Raw genomic sequence first — 13181 nt, forward strand, 5'->3', positions numbered from 1 at the left:
TCCAGGAGTTGGTGATGGACAGAGACGCCTGGCATGCTGCAGTTCATGGGGTCACAAAGAGTCAGACACGACTGAGCAACTGAACTAAACTGAACTGAAATGAGTAGGTTACACTAGTGCTACAAAATGAATTATGGCATTTTTAGATTTTTCTAAATTCTGTGGTAGATTCTATTGGACATATATGTTCTTTTGAAAGTTTTAGAAATAATCATGCAGAAAAATTCTGGCCCCAGAAGAATTACTGGTTATAAATCTTTGAAAATTTGTCTGATTCTATTGGTCTGTTTAGATCTGCTATTCCTTTTCAGATATATTATTTTTAAAATATACATAAGTGGATGATTTTCCATTACAATTATTATTTGCCAACTTGTTACCAAGAGTTGTGTGCAGTGCTCTTATAAATCTCTATCATGGTTTTAATCCCACTTATTCTTCCAGTTAGTTTTTATTTATTTTGAATATTTCTGTAGATTCACACATTGAGTATTCTTTCAATTAGAATCTGACTCATGTCCATGCTGTTTTACATTATGGCCCCAGAATCTAGATTATTATTGAAATATGGTAGACAATAACTCTACATTTAATGCATTGTTTATTTTTTCTTAAATAATCCATTTGGGCCTAATATTTGTCTTTGATTACAGCTTTTACCACATCTTATAACATTTTATATAAAATATTTTCAAAGTTAAAGTGAAACAACAGTACTAATAATATTTATTTGATTCAGTTTTTAGATTTTCTTTTTTAATTTTAATGTAGTTGTGTTCTATTCTGCTGTAATTATAGATTTCCATTTTTATCACTTCTGTTTCAAGAATGCACCAATTCTTTTAATTATCATTTCTTTTGCTCAACGTGCATTGAAATCTGCTTGATGGCCTGTTATTGATCAATTCTTATACTTGAGATTGAGTAAAACTGTATTATATTTTTTACATAAAGTTAAGTAGGATTCAAAGACCTATTAACCTAAATAATTCTAGCTTTCAAATACAATATATACTCTCATTTTTATCTTTGCCATATACCAAGAGTTGAAAAAATTTATTGAAATTCAGGTTACTTTCCATACTCTTTAAATGTGTAATAAATTTTGATATGTTGATGTTTTTTTGCACATTTTGATGTTGTTACCTTGCACATAAATGTACATTAGTGTAACTTCCACCTCCAGTCAAGATAAAGTAACTTGAATCAGATTTACCCTCTCACCTGAGATAACCAGAGCATGGACATAATATGTGAGGGCAGCAGTTTTCACAATCCTGATTATCAGGAAATGAAAGTCATCAATCTCTGAGAAACGAGAGACAAATTAGGTGAACCCCTCAATTTCTCCAGTCTAGTGTCTTAAGACAATTTAGTAAGAAAGATTTTCACAGGGGAACCCAGGTACAGCATGGCAGACTCCCTGAGTTATGAAGACAGTAGTGAGAGCTGGAGAGAGACCAAGGCAGCTGAAGTTTCTAGGACAAAGTATGAGGGAGGAGATGGTTACAGAGAGAGCAAGGAAGGGAGAACACTGGAGAGCTGCTGAGGGTTTCCCTTGAGTAGTTAGTTGAGTACTGCTCAGCCATGACAGACATTATTCTCATTGTCTTCTTTGTACTTATCAATACATATTCAAGTTTTGTTTAGTATTCCTCATAAACTATAGTATCAGGTTTACAATATTTCAGATTTTCACAACTAGACAGAGAATAGTGGAATTATTACCTCTCATCATTTTTGTTCTATATATATATATATGATTCAAGCTATTTCTAGAGCAACTTAATAGCATAGTTGTTCATCTTAAAGGGGTGATAAACAAAACTTTTCTTACATATTTTCACATAAGCTGCTTTTCAGCAACAGTGAAAGTTCAAATTGGAATATATTATTTTGTTCTTTAGATCTGTCACTTAATAATGGTGAATTCTTGGAAAGATTCTCAATCTACTGAAAATTCACTTTTCCATCTACAAAATCTGGATACTAATAATGGTTACCATGGAGATATACTGGAAGAATCAAGGATAATAAGTGAAGAATTTTGAGAATTGTGAAGTTCTATGAGCATATACTATAAAATATCAAATTATTTTTATTCTGAATAAATTACTTCTTGAAACTTCACTAAAGGTTTTACATCAGTGCTTTTTAATTTCATTTTGCTTGTTTGGGTAAATATTTCCTTTCTTTTAATTTTAACTGAAATATAGTTGATTTACAATGCTAGTTTCAGGTCCACAGCAAAGTGATTCAGTTATACATTTATATACAAATTTATATATTATTTTTTACATTCTGCTTCATTCTGCTTTTTCCATTCTTCTATTACAAGCCACTGAGTATAGTTCCCTGTGCCATATAGTAGGTCTTTGTTGGTTATCTATGTATAGTAGTATGTATATTTTAATCCCAAACTCCTTATTTATTGCTCTTTCCCTCCTCTCCTTAGGTAACTGTAATGTTGTTTTCTATGTCTGTGAGTTTATTTCTGTTTTGTAAATAAGTTCATGTGGTTCCCTGGTGGCTCAGGTAGTAAAGAATCTGCCTGCAATGCAGGAGTCCTGGGTTCAGTCCTAGGGTTGGGAAGACCTCCTGGAGAAGGGCATGGCTACCCACTCCAGTATTTTTGCCAGGACAATTCCATGGACAGAGAAGCCTGTCAGGCTACAGTCCATGGGGTCGCAAAGAATCGGACATGACTAAGCACCTTTCACCTTCAGTGGCTCCACATATAAGTGATATCATACGACATTGCTCTTTATCTGGCTTACTTCGCTTGGTATGATAATCTCTAGGTTCATTCATGTTGCTGTGAATGGTATTGTTTCATCATTTTTATTTCTGAGTTATATTCCATTGTATATATGTACCACATCTTTTTTATTCATGCCTCTGTCATTGGCCTTTGAAGTAAATATTTTCTTAAAGGTTTTAAATCTTTGTTCTATGACCTAGTCTTGCTGCTGCTGCTGCTAAGTCGCTTCAGTCGTGTCCGACTCTGTGACCCCATAGACGGCAGCCCACCAGGCTCCCCCGTCCCTGGGATTCTCCAGGCAAGAGTACTGGAGTGGGTTGCCATTTCCTTCTCCAATGTGTGAAAGTGAAAAGTGAAAGTGAAGTCGCTCAGTCATGTCTGACTCGTAGCGACCTCATGGACTGCAGCCTACCAGGCTCCTCTGCCCATGGGGTTTTCCAGGCAAGAGTACTGGAGTGGGGTGCCATTGCCTTCTCCGACCTAGTCTTAAAACTGTTTTTTTTAAAAGGAATGGAATTGTTTTCCTTATTTTAAATGTTGTTAAGCTCTTATTGCCATACATCATGTTATGAAGAATACATGTATTTGGTAGATACGTCTTTTTTTCACAGAACCTATATTATGAGGGAAAGAGTAGCAGAGGATTAGAATATGTTTAAAATAATGTTTTAGGGCTGACATATGTGCTATGTGATCATGAGGAAAGAGTGCCTCATGCTACCCTGGAACACTTTTGACAGTTTTATAGAGTAAATGACAGTAGACCTGAGTCTGGAAGGATGTTCAGAAATTATCTAGTTTATTATCTTAGTTTGGGTTTTCTAAAAGCAGGTTGCCAGATGAGGATTCTTGAGAAGCTGGTTTATTGCAGGAGTGTTCTCATAAGAAGGAGAAGGAGGGAACTAGGATAGGTTGGGGGAAGAAAAAAAAGAAAGATTGCACATTAAGCTGGAGATTGGCCTCACGTTGATCCCATGGGAAGTTCTGAAGCAGGAACTGCACTGTTTGGTCCCACTTTGCAGCAAAAGGGCAATCTTTTGTGCCCCTGTATCATTTACTAATAGGTTATCACTTCAGGCAGTTCAGGTTGTCACTTCAGGAGGTGTGGTTAATTTCCCAGTCAAGGCAAATCCTGGTCAGCAGTTCTCTCTCTGGAGAAGTGGATGGCTGTTACCCAATAGCACTGGAGTTAGAAGTTCTGTCCACTGACTCTTTAAAAAGGATCTAGACAGAACACTAATAGCCTCAACTATTAACATAGAGACAAAAATGGAAAGGATATTCAAGGCAAAGAAAACAGCATGCAGAAAACGTGAGCGTGCACTACAGGCCATAATTTAGATTCTTTTAGCATTTTATCATATAAATGAATACATGATGATATGTAAAATGTTCATAATACAATTATATATACACAATATAGACAATACATATAATATATGCATACATACACATGCACACACCATGAGAAATATGGTTGAAATAAATATCACCAATGGCCTTGAAAAATGAACAAAGTTTAGACTTCAACCTCTAGGTAGTAGAAACCTACTTTTCTCTTTCATATCCATGATGGTAATAGGTAAAAATATTGACTAGGACAGTGTTATGGCATGCCCCTAAAACTCTTCTGATGTTTGACTCTGATTCATGAACCAGCTATCTTGGGAATTATGTTGTTTAATAGTCCATATTACCTAAATGTCCTCATATTCTCCTTGGGAATAACATAAAAGACTTTCTGAAATAATATTTGCTATTATCTTTATAAAAAAACTGTCTCTTTCAAGAATTTTGTAAGCTACAGAGAACCAAAATTTCTACTTAACTATTTTAAAGAATCAGAAAAATATTCTAACGTAATAAAAAGACCATGGAGACAAGCACCTCCAGGACTGATGGATTCAGCTCTGGCATGTTATCAAGGACCCTAGTTTTCTATTTACCTGCCCCATCACCCTAGGTACCACTGATCTTTCAATATCATAATACATGTATCTTAGTACCATTTATAATAGTCCAATAATACATTCAGTGGGAAAAAAACATATTTTCTTCTTTATTTCACTTTTTATTTCTGAGAAGAAACATCTTTCACAAATAACCTCAATAAGTCTATTCCCTCATATTTTATTTATTAAAATGACATTGCCTCCATGCCCAAACCAATCACTAACAAGAGACATAACATCACTGTGATTGACTTCAGCTAATCATGTTTCCGTCTCTATTTAGACATGGTTTCAATCTATATTAAGCGTAGTTCTGTGAATAAAATCAGGACTCTATTAGGAAGATAAGAGAAAATGTTGGTTGAGTATGCAACTAACAATCCTAATATGACAGAAAAATTTATAACAAAAATACCACCCCCCAAAATGAGATTAGGTTGGTATGACATTATAATGAACACATTAGTTTCTAATCAAAGTACATGTTAGTCGCTCAATCATCCCCGGCTCTTTGTGACCCATGGACTGCAGCCCACGAGGCTCCTCTGTCCATGAGGTTTTCCAGGCAAGGATGCTGGAGTGGGTTGCCATTTCCTTCTCAAGAGGATCTTCCCAACCCAGGGATCAAACCCAGGTCTCCTGCACTGCAGGCAGATTCTTTACCGAATGAGCTACAAGGGAAGCCCAATAGTCACGGCATTCTATTCTAAACCATTGCAAAGCATTTCTGTTTGGAGCAGAAACAGTATAGCCAAAGTGATTATACTATAAACCGTGAATTGAATGACATCAGAAAACAAGAAGTTTTCTGTACTAGATCTGCTCCTCATTATTGATGTGCAGTGAAGAGACTCTTAACCTTAACAAATGGTCAACAGTCTGACAGGCATTGCCAGTATACAGTCCATCTTCTAAGAATATAATTTTTTCCTGGTATCTGCAGTGATTAAATTAAAATTCATCCTAACCATATGTTACAGAAACTCCCCTTCTACATACTGAATCTTTCATGGAATCATGGCGCACTGGTGCCATCACAGAAATATGGTAGGATGTCTGTGAGTAATAATGTCCAGGGTCTGAATCCCAAATTAAGGAGGGGCAAGCAGTCCAATCAAAGCACTTAATGGGAAGGGCCAGGCCAAAAAACAGAATCTATGCAATAAAAAAGAGCTAACAGGGTGCTGGCAAAGTGCTAGTATCACTTCTAAGTGTTTTTCACCATTTGTAAATAGGATTTTAATCTTTACCTATTACCTAAGTGCAATTTCCATGCCCATTTAGCAGAGGAGGAAATTGAAATGCTGACAGGTTAAATAATGTTTTCTAACTCATGCAGCCAGGAAGTGTCAGAGGCATGAGTTAAACCTAACAACTGGATTTCAGCGTCCAGGGCCTTAACGGCAGTACTATCTATCTGCCAGTAACAAACCTTATGGGACTTCCCTGGTGGCTCAGTTGAAGAAGCAGGGTGAGAAAAGATGAATAAGTAGGGCACAGAGGGTGTTTACGCAGTGAAATTATCCTGTAAGGTACTGTAATGGTGGATTTATGTCATTATACATTGACCAAAGCCTAGGGAATGTACACCCAGATTGGATACTATTGTAAACTATGGGTTTTGGGCTGATTATGGTGCGTCAGTGTAGGTTCATCGATTATAACAAATGTGCCACTCCAATGCTGGCTTTTGAAAGTGGGAGAGGCTATTCATATGTATCTGTAGGGATGTATGGGGAATTCCTGAAACTTTCTCTCAATTTTGCTGTGACTTCCAAACTGCTGTAAAAAATAATGTCTATTAATTAAAACCAAGACAAAAAAACATCCAGCTGCTCCACTGGGCAGCTCCCCAGTTTAGATAAATCCACTTCTTGTGGTATTCAGAATTTAGATGCCCACAGTTATGAACAATAATTGGTAATATTTATTGACCATTCACTCTGTGCCAAGTTCTAAGTTCTTTTGTAGTATTAAAAGGAAAAAGAAGTACCTTAAAAGAGATAACATTAAAAATATATATTTGTTTTTTACTCACAGGTCTGGTCAGGAGGCTGTTCTGAGAGTGGCCTTGTACCCTGGATTCAGGAGAGTGTGCATCATCTTACAACAGCAAATTGTAAAGCAGATCTGAGCTCCAGCGTAACCCACTTTGTTAATGAAAACGGTGAGGGTAGTGTATTGACAGACTGCGAATCTGTGCTGTCTTTAATTATGTCTCCTTCAGAACTTTGTTGCTTCTGGTATAATAAAGTATGGAAGAATGTTACTTTTACTCTAGGGCCCGGGAGAACTTCTTCCTCTCCTAGAGTAGCTTGTAACTGTATGTGTAGAGGGGAGCAGGTGTGATGGACAACACGGGAAGCCACGCTGAGCATCCCTGGAAGTGACTGTCCTTCACATCACAGGCATAACACTGAACAACCTAGAGATGCACAAACAGTGGCGTTTAGAAGTAGCAGTACTGGCTTTATGTAATAAAGGAAGCATTTTTAACTTAAAAAATATATATATTTTTGATGATTTGATATTTTTCTCATTTTATTTTTTCCTTCTTTATTGTTCAATACAATACAATACATGAGAATGGAAAAGGTCAGTTTTCATTCTAATCGCAAAGAAAGGCAATGCCAAAGAATGCTCAAACTACCGCACAATTGCACTCATCTCACACGCTAGCAAAGTAATGCTTAAAATTCTCCAAGCCAGGCTTAAACAGTATGTGAGCTGTGAACTTCCAGATGTTCAAGTTGGATTTAGAAATAGCAGAGGAACCAGAGATCATATTGCCAGCATTCACTGGGTCATCGAAAAAGCGAGAGAGTTCCAGAAAAACATCTACTTATGGTTTATTGACTATGCCAAAGCCTTTGGCTGTGTGGATCACAACAAACTATGGAAAATTCTTGAAGAGATGGGAATACCAGAGCACCGGACCTGCCTCCTGAGAAATCTGTATGCAGGTCAAGAAGCAACAGTTTGAACTGGACATGGAACAACAGACTGGTTCCAAATTGGGAAAGGAGTACATCAAGACTGTATATTGTCACCTTGCTTATTTAACTTATATGCAGAATACATTAACAGAAATGCTGGACTGGATAAAGCACAAGCTGGAATCAAGATTTTTAGGAGAAATCTCAATAACCTCAGATATGCAGATGATACCACACTTATGGCAGAAAGCAAAGAAGAACTAAGGAGCCTCTTGATGAAAGTAAAAGAGGAGAGTGAAAAAGTTGACTTAAAGCTCAACATTCAGAAAATGAACATCATGGCATCTGGTCCCATCTCTTCATGGCAAAAATATGGGGAAACAATGGAAACAATTATAGACTTTATTTTGGGAGGCTCCAAAATCCCTGCAGATGGTGACTGCAGCCATGAAATTAAAAGATGCTTGCTCTTTGGAAGAAAAGTCATGACCAACCTAGACAGCCTATTAAAAAACAGAGACATTGCTTTGCCAACAAAGGTCTGTCTAGTCAAAGCTGTGGTTTTTCCAATAGTCATGTATGGATGGAGGAGTTGGACTATAAAGAAAGCTGAGCACCAAAGAACTGATGCTTTTGAACTGTGGTGTTGGAGAAGACTCTTGAAAGGACTTGCAGACCCTTGGACTGCAAGGAGATCCCACCAGTCCATCCTAAAGGAAATCAGTCCTGAATAGTCACTGGAAGGTCTGATGCTGAAGCTGAAGCTCCAACACTTTGGCCACCTGATTCAAAGAACTAACTCCTTTGAAAAGACCCTGATGCTGGGAAAGATTGAAGGCAGGAGGAGAAGGGGAGACAGAGGATGAGCTGGTTGGATTGCATCACTGACACAATGGACATGAGTAAACTCCGGGAATTGATGATGGACAGGGAAGCCTGGCGAGCTGCAGTCCATGGGGTTGCAAAGAGTCGGACATGACTGAGTGACTGAACTGAACTGATTATTCAATAAATTTAAAAAAGTATAATTTTAATGCCCTGCATGGGAAGAATGAATAAACATTCTTAGTACATAGAGTTAAAATATATCTCGAGTTTTGCTCTGCTTTTCTGACATTGTTTTAGCTGTCCACAGTCTTTTGTGGTTCCATATGAAATTTAGAGCTGTTTTTTTCTATCTCTATAAAAATATCAGTGGAATTTTCATAGAGATTGCATTGAATCTGTAGATGGTTATGAGTAGCATGGACATTTTAATATTTATTCTTCTGATTCATAAACATTGATTCTTCTGATTGATCAAATCTGTTGAAGCTTTCTATTGAATTTTTTCAGTTTAGTCATTGCATTCTCCAGCATTTTAAAAGTTTTTATTTTGTCATTGAACTACTCATTTTGTGCATCCATTGTTTTCCTACTTTTGTTTAGAGGTCTGTCTGTCTGTCTCTTCTTGTGGTTGACAACTTCTTAAGAGGATTATTCTGAATTCTCTCTCAGTTCACTGTACTCCTTTTCTTTAGGTCAGTTATCAGAGCTTTTTGAGTTCCCATCAGAGGTGCCATATTTACCTGATTCTTTGTAATCTTTGTGTTGGTATCTACACATTTGAGTAAGCAGTCTCTTCTAGACTTTATAGGTTTACTTTGTCAAGGAAAGACATTTTCCAGTCATGTCAGCTTGAGATACTGGATATATCAGTTTGTAGTGTCCATGGGTAGGCTGCCTTGCTATCTGGCCCTCTGGTTAAGGGGTCAGTGCCTGTGCTCGGAGATACAGAGTGAGGTGACCCCATGTTTGGGTGGGCCTGATGGCTGAGCTCCACATCCAAGTAGGGCCACTGCTCAGGAGGGCTGCTGGCTGTACTCCACCACTAGGTGGGGCAATAGCTGGGCTCTGCCATCACCCATGGTCAGGTGGGGCTGCAGCCTGGCTCCCCAGCTCCAGCAGTGCCTCTGGCTGACTTCACCTTGATGCAGAGCCACTAACCGACTCTGCATTCAGGCAGGGCCTCAGTCCAGGCTTTGCGTTAAGATGGGGCTTTACGGGCTTCACTATCAACCAGACCACTCTCTGTGCTTTACTGTTGGAAAGGTTGCTGGCTGGGCTCTCTGGTCAAGTGAGTTCAAACTACACCCCCAAGTTAGATGAGACTGGAGACTGTTTCCCAGTTCTACAAAGTTGCCCTTTGTGTTTTCTGGTCCTCAGGGGCTGCAGGCTATATTCTGCCATTGGTTGGGGTCACGTTTTCTAACTGGGTAAGGCTGCAGGCTATGTTCAGCATTAGGGAAGGGTCATAGATTGAATTCCACTACTGTGTAGGGTTGTAGGCTGGACTCCATTGGTGGGCAATTCTGTGGCTGGTCTCCGGGGTTGCTAAGGGTTTCTATTTGGGCCCCCTAGTTATGAGGGTTCAGTGCTCAATGGTTCAGCAGGACTACTGGCTTGACTCCCTCTTGAGCAGGGCTATAGAACCCAGGTAGAATCATAGCCAGGCTTCTCTTTGAAGCAGGACTGGAAACACTGTTTAGAAGTTGGACAGGGCAACTTTGCTGCAATTATGTTTTTCCTTGCCCTGGTCAATGGTAAGATGTTCAAGAGGAAAACGTCAGTAGAGGGGAAATTTCTTAATCTATATGTAGTCACACTTTCCAAAATTATTAAAAATTTAAGGACCATTGCAAACAGAAAAATAGCTATGAGTATACAGGTATGTCCATGTAAGAATGTTCATCATCATATTTTATAATATAAAAATTTAGAAATCATCTAAAAAGCCATTAATAGGAAATTGGTTGGACACATTGTTTCATCAACCTCGAAAGTGGAGTACTACTTTTTGTCATTTTAATAAATGAAGTAAATTTGTTAAAAAAAATAGTTATGTAGCAATAATAATTATATTGATAGCTAGAATACACTGATTGCTTTCTAATTGCTGGGCAATGTGTTAAGTGCTTACTGAATCATATAGAATCCATACAGTAACTCTACGAGAGAGATACTATCCTCATTTTGCAGCTTCTTCTCGTTGTTTAGTTCCTAAGTCATGTCCGACCCTTTGGAACCCCATGGACTATAGCCCACCAGCCTCCTCTGTCCATGGGATTTCCCAGGCAGGGATTCTAAAGTGGGTTGCCATTTACTCCTCCAGGGGATCTTCCCAACCCAGGAATTAAACCTGGGTCTCCTGCATTGCAAGCAGATTCTTTACTGATTGTTATGAGGGAAGCCCAAATAGGCAAGGAAAAAGTTAAGTAATTGGCCCGTTAATCCAGTGAGAGTGGAGAACACAGTATGTATGTCCAGATAATTTAATTACAAATCTCATGTGCATGGTTGGTACTGATTAGGTACCACATATTAATTTTAGAAAGCAGCAAATTAAAAAACTATTCTGTGTATTGTGATTCTACTTTGGAAAAAAGTTTGTGTCTTTTAAAAGATAGAAGTATATATTAAACAGGGGATGGAAATGGGAAGGGAAATTCAAATTACTGAATAATACATACCTAACAATACCAGCAGAGAAGGCAATGGCACCCCACTCCACTACTCTTGCCTGGAAAACCCCATGGATGGAGGAGCCTGGTAGGCTGCAGTCCATGGGGTTGCAAAGAGTTAGACAGGACTGAGCGACTTCACTTTCACTTTTCACTTTCATGCATTGGATAAGGAAATGGCAACCCACTCCAGTGTTCTTGCCTGGAGAATCCCAGGGATGGGGGAGCTTGGTGGGCTGCTGTCTATGGGGTCGCACAGAATCAGATATGACTGAAGCGACTGCAGCAGCAGCAGCAGCAACAATGCCAGAAGCCTTTCAAATTATAGGATAGAAATATGATTTAATACTCTTTTACCATAAAAAAAAGAAAAAAAAAGGTGCTTTCAGAAGTGACAGGAGAGCTTAAAGACACGTTTGATTTGCATTTATTTGATAATGAGTGATGTTGAGCATCTTTTCATGTGTTGTTAGCAAACTAGTACAGCCACTATGGAGAACAGTGTGGAGATTCCTTAAAAAACTGGAAATAGAACTGCCTTATGACCCAGCAATCCCACTGCTGGGCATACACACCGAGGAAACCAGAATTGAAAGAGACATGTGTACCCCAATGTTCATCGCAGCACTGTTTATAATAGCCAGGACATGGAAGCAACCTAGATGTCCATCAGCAGATGAATGGATAAGAAAGCTGTGGTACATATACACAATGGAGTATTACTCAATCATTAAAAAGAATACATCTGAATCAGTTCTAATGAAGTGGATGAAACTGGAGCCAATTATACAGAGTGAAGTAAGCCAGAAAGAAAAACACCAATACAGTATACTAACGCATATATATGGAATTTAGAAAGATGGTAACGATAACCCTGTATGTGAGCCAGCAAAAGAGACACAGATGTATAGGACAGTCTTTTGGACTCTGTGGGAGAGGGAAAGGGTGGGATGATTTGGGAGAATGGCATTGAAACATGTATAATATCATATAAGAAATGAATCGCCAGTCTAGGTTTGAAGCAGGGTGCAGGATGCTTGGGGCGGGTGCACTGGGATGACCTGGAGGGATGGTGTGGTGGGGGGTAGGTGGGAGGGGGGTTCAGGATTGGGAACATGTGTACACCCGTGGCGGATTCATGTTGATGTGTGGCAAAACCAATATAATATTGTAAAGTAAAAAAAAAATAATAATAATAAATAAATAAAATTAAAAAAAAAAAAAAAAAAGACGCAGATGAGGTAAAGAGTTAAACAGAGCAGAAACCTGTGCTGTGCACAGGTATCTGCTCTCCAGTCCTGGAAGGGCCTCCGCAATCTGATCATCTCGGTGCATGATGGATCTGCTGTCACATTTACTTCTGGAAAAGTTACATTGGTTTCTGAACAGGAGGCAGAGAGAGACGTTGAGATGGCAGAATCAGAATTGGTAATGGTGAGTTTAGAAGGACGTAGGGGATTTCTTTGATCTCCCAGGAGAAAGAATGGTGGGGTGGGGAGCAAGGAAGCTTGTTCCTTCTGTGTCTCTAATATGGGTGTGAGGTGGGTGGGGAGAGACTTGGAGGGATTTACGGTCCTGGCCTCATGGAGAAAATGGTATTCACAGGTCAAAATTCTCATTAAACTGCTGAAGCCTGGTGGCTCCTCACAGGAGGAGGCGGCAGGATTTTGACAATAACAGTCGATGGATGGATGTAACTATTCAGCTACTGGGAAGCAACTGAATCTTTGAAAAAAGCTTCATGATTAGAGCCCAGCAGTTTTGACACAGTGCAATCAAGCTGTTAAGAAACATGGGATAGTAGGCAATAAGCTTGTCAAAAGAATAAAACCCGTATACATTCAGGTAAAGCTGAGATACAGGCTTTTGGAAAGAGGAAAGTAAATTAACCAAACTAATTTCAGGCAGCATTGTTTTCATTTGATTCAACTAATTAAGATGAATAAATGTTCGTATCTTAGAAAGGTTAAAAAAAAAAAAAAAAAACTGCTCATAGGCATTAAATACCCCAAAGAAAAGCAAGTCCAAATTG

Source organism: Oryx dammah, unplaced genomic scaffold (genome assembly GCF_014754425.2).
Source record: "Oryx dammah isolate SB20612 unplaced genomic scaffold, SCBI_Odam_1.1 HiC_scaffold_29, whole genome shotgun sequence".
In the NCBI taxonomy this organism is placed as follows: domain Eukaryota; kingdom Metazoa; phylum Chordata; class Mammalia; order Artiodactyla; family Bovidae; genus Oryx; species Oryx dammah.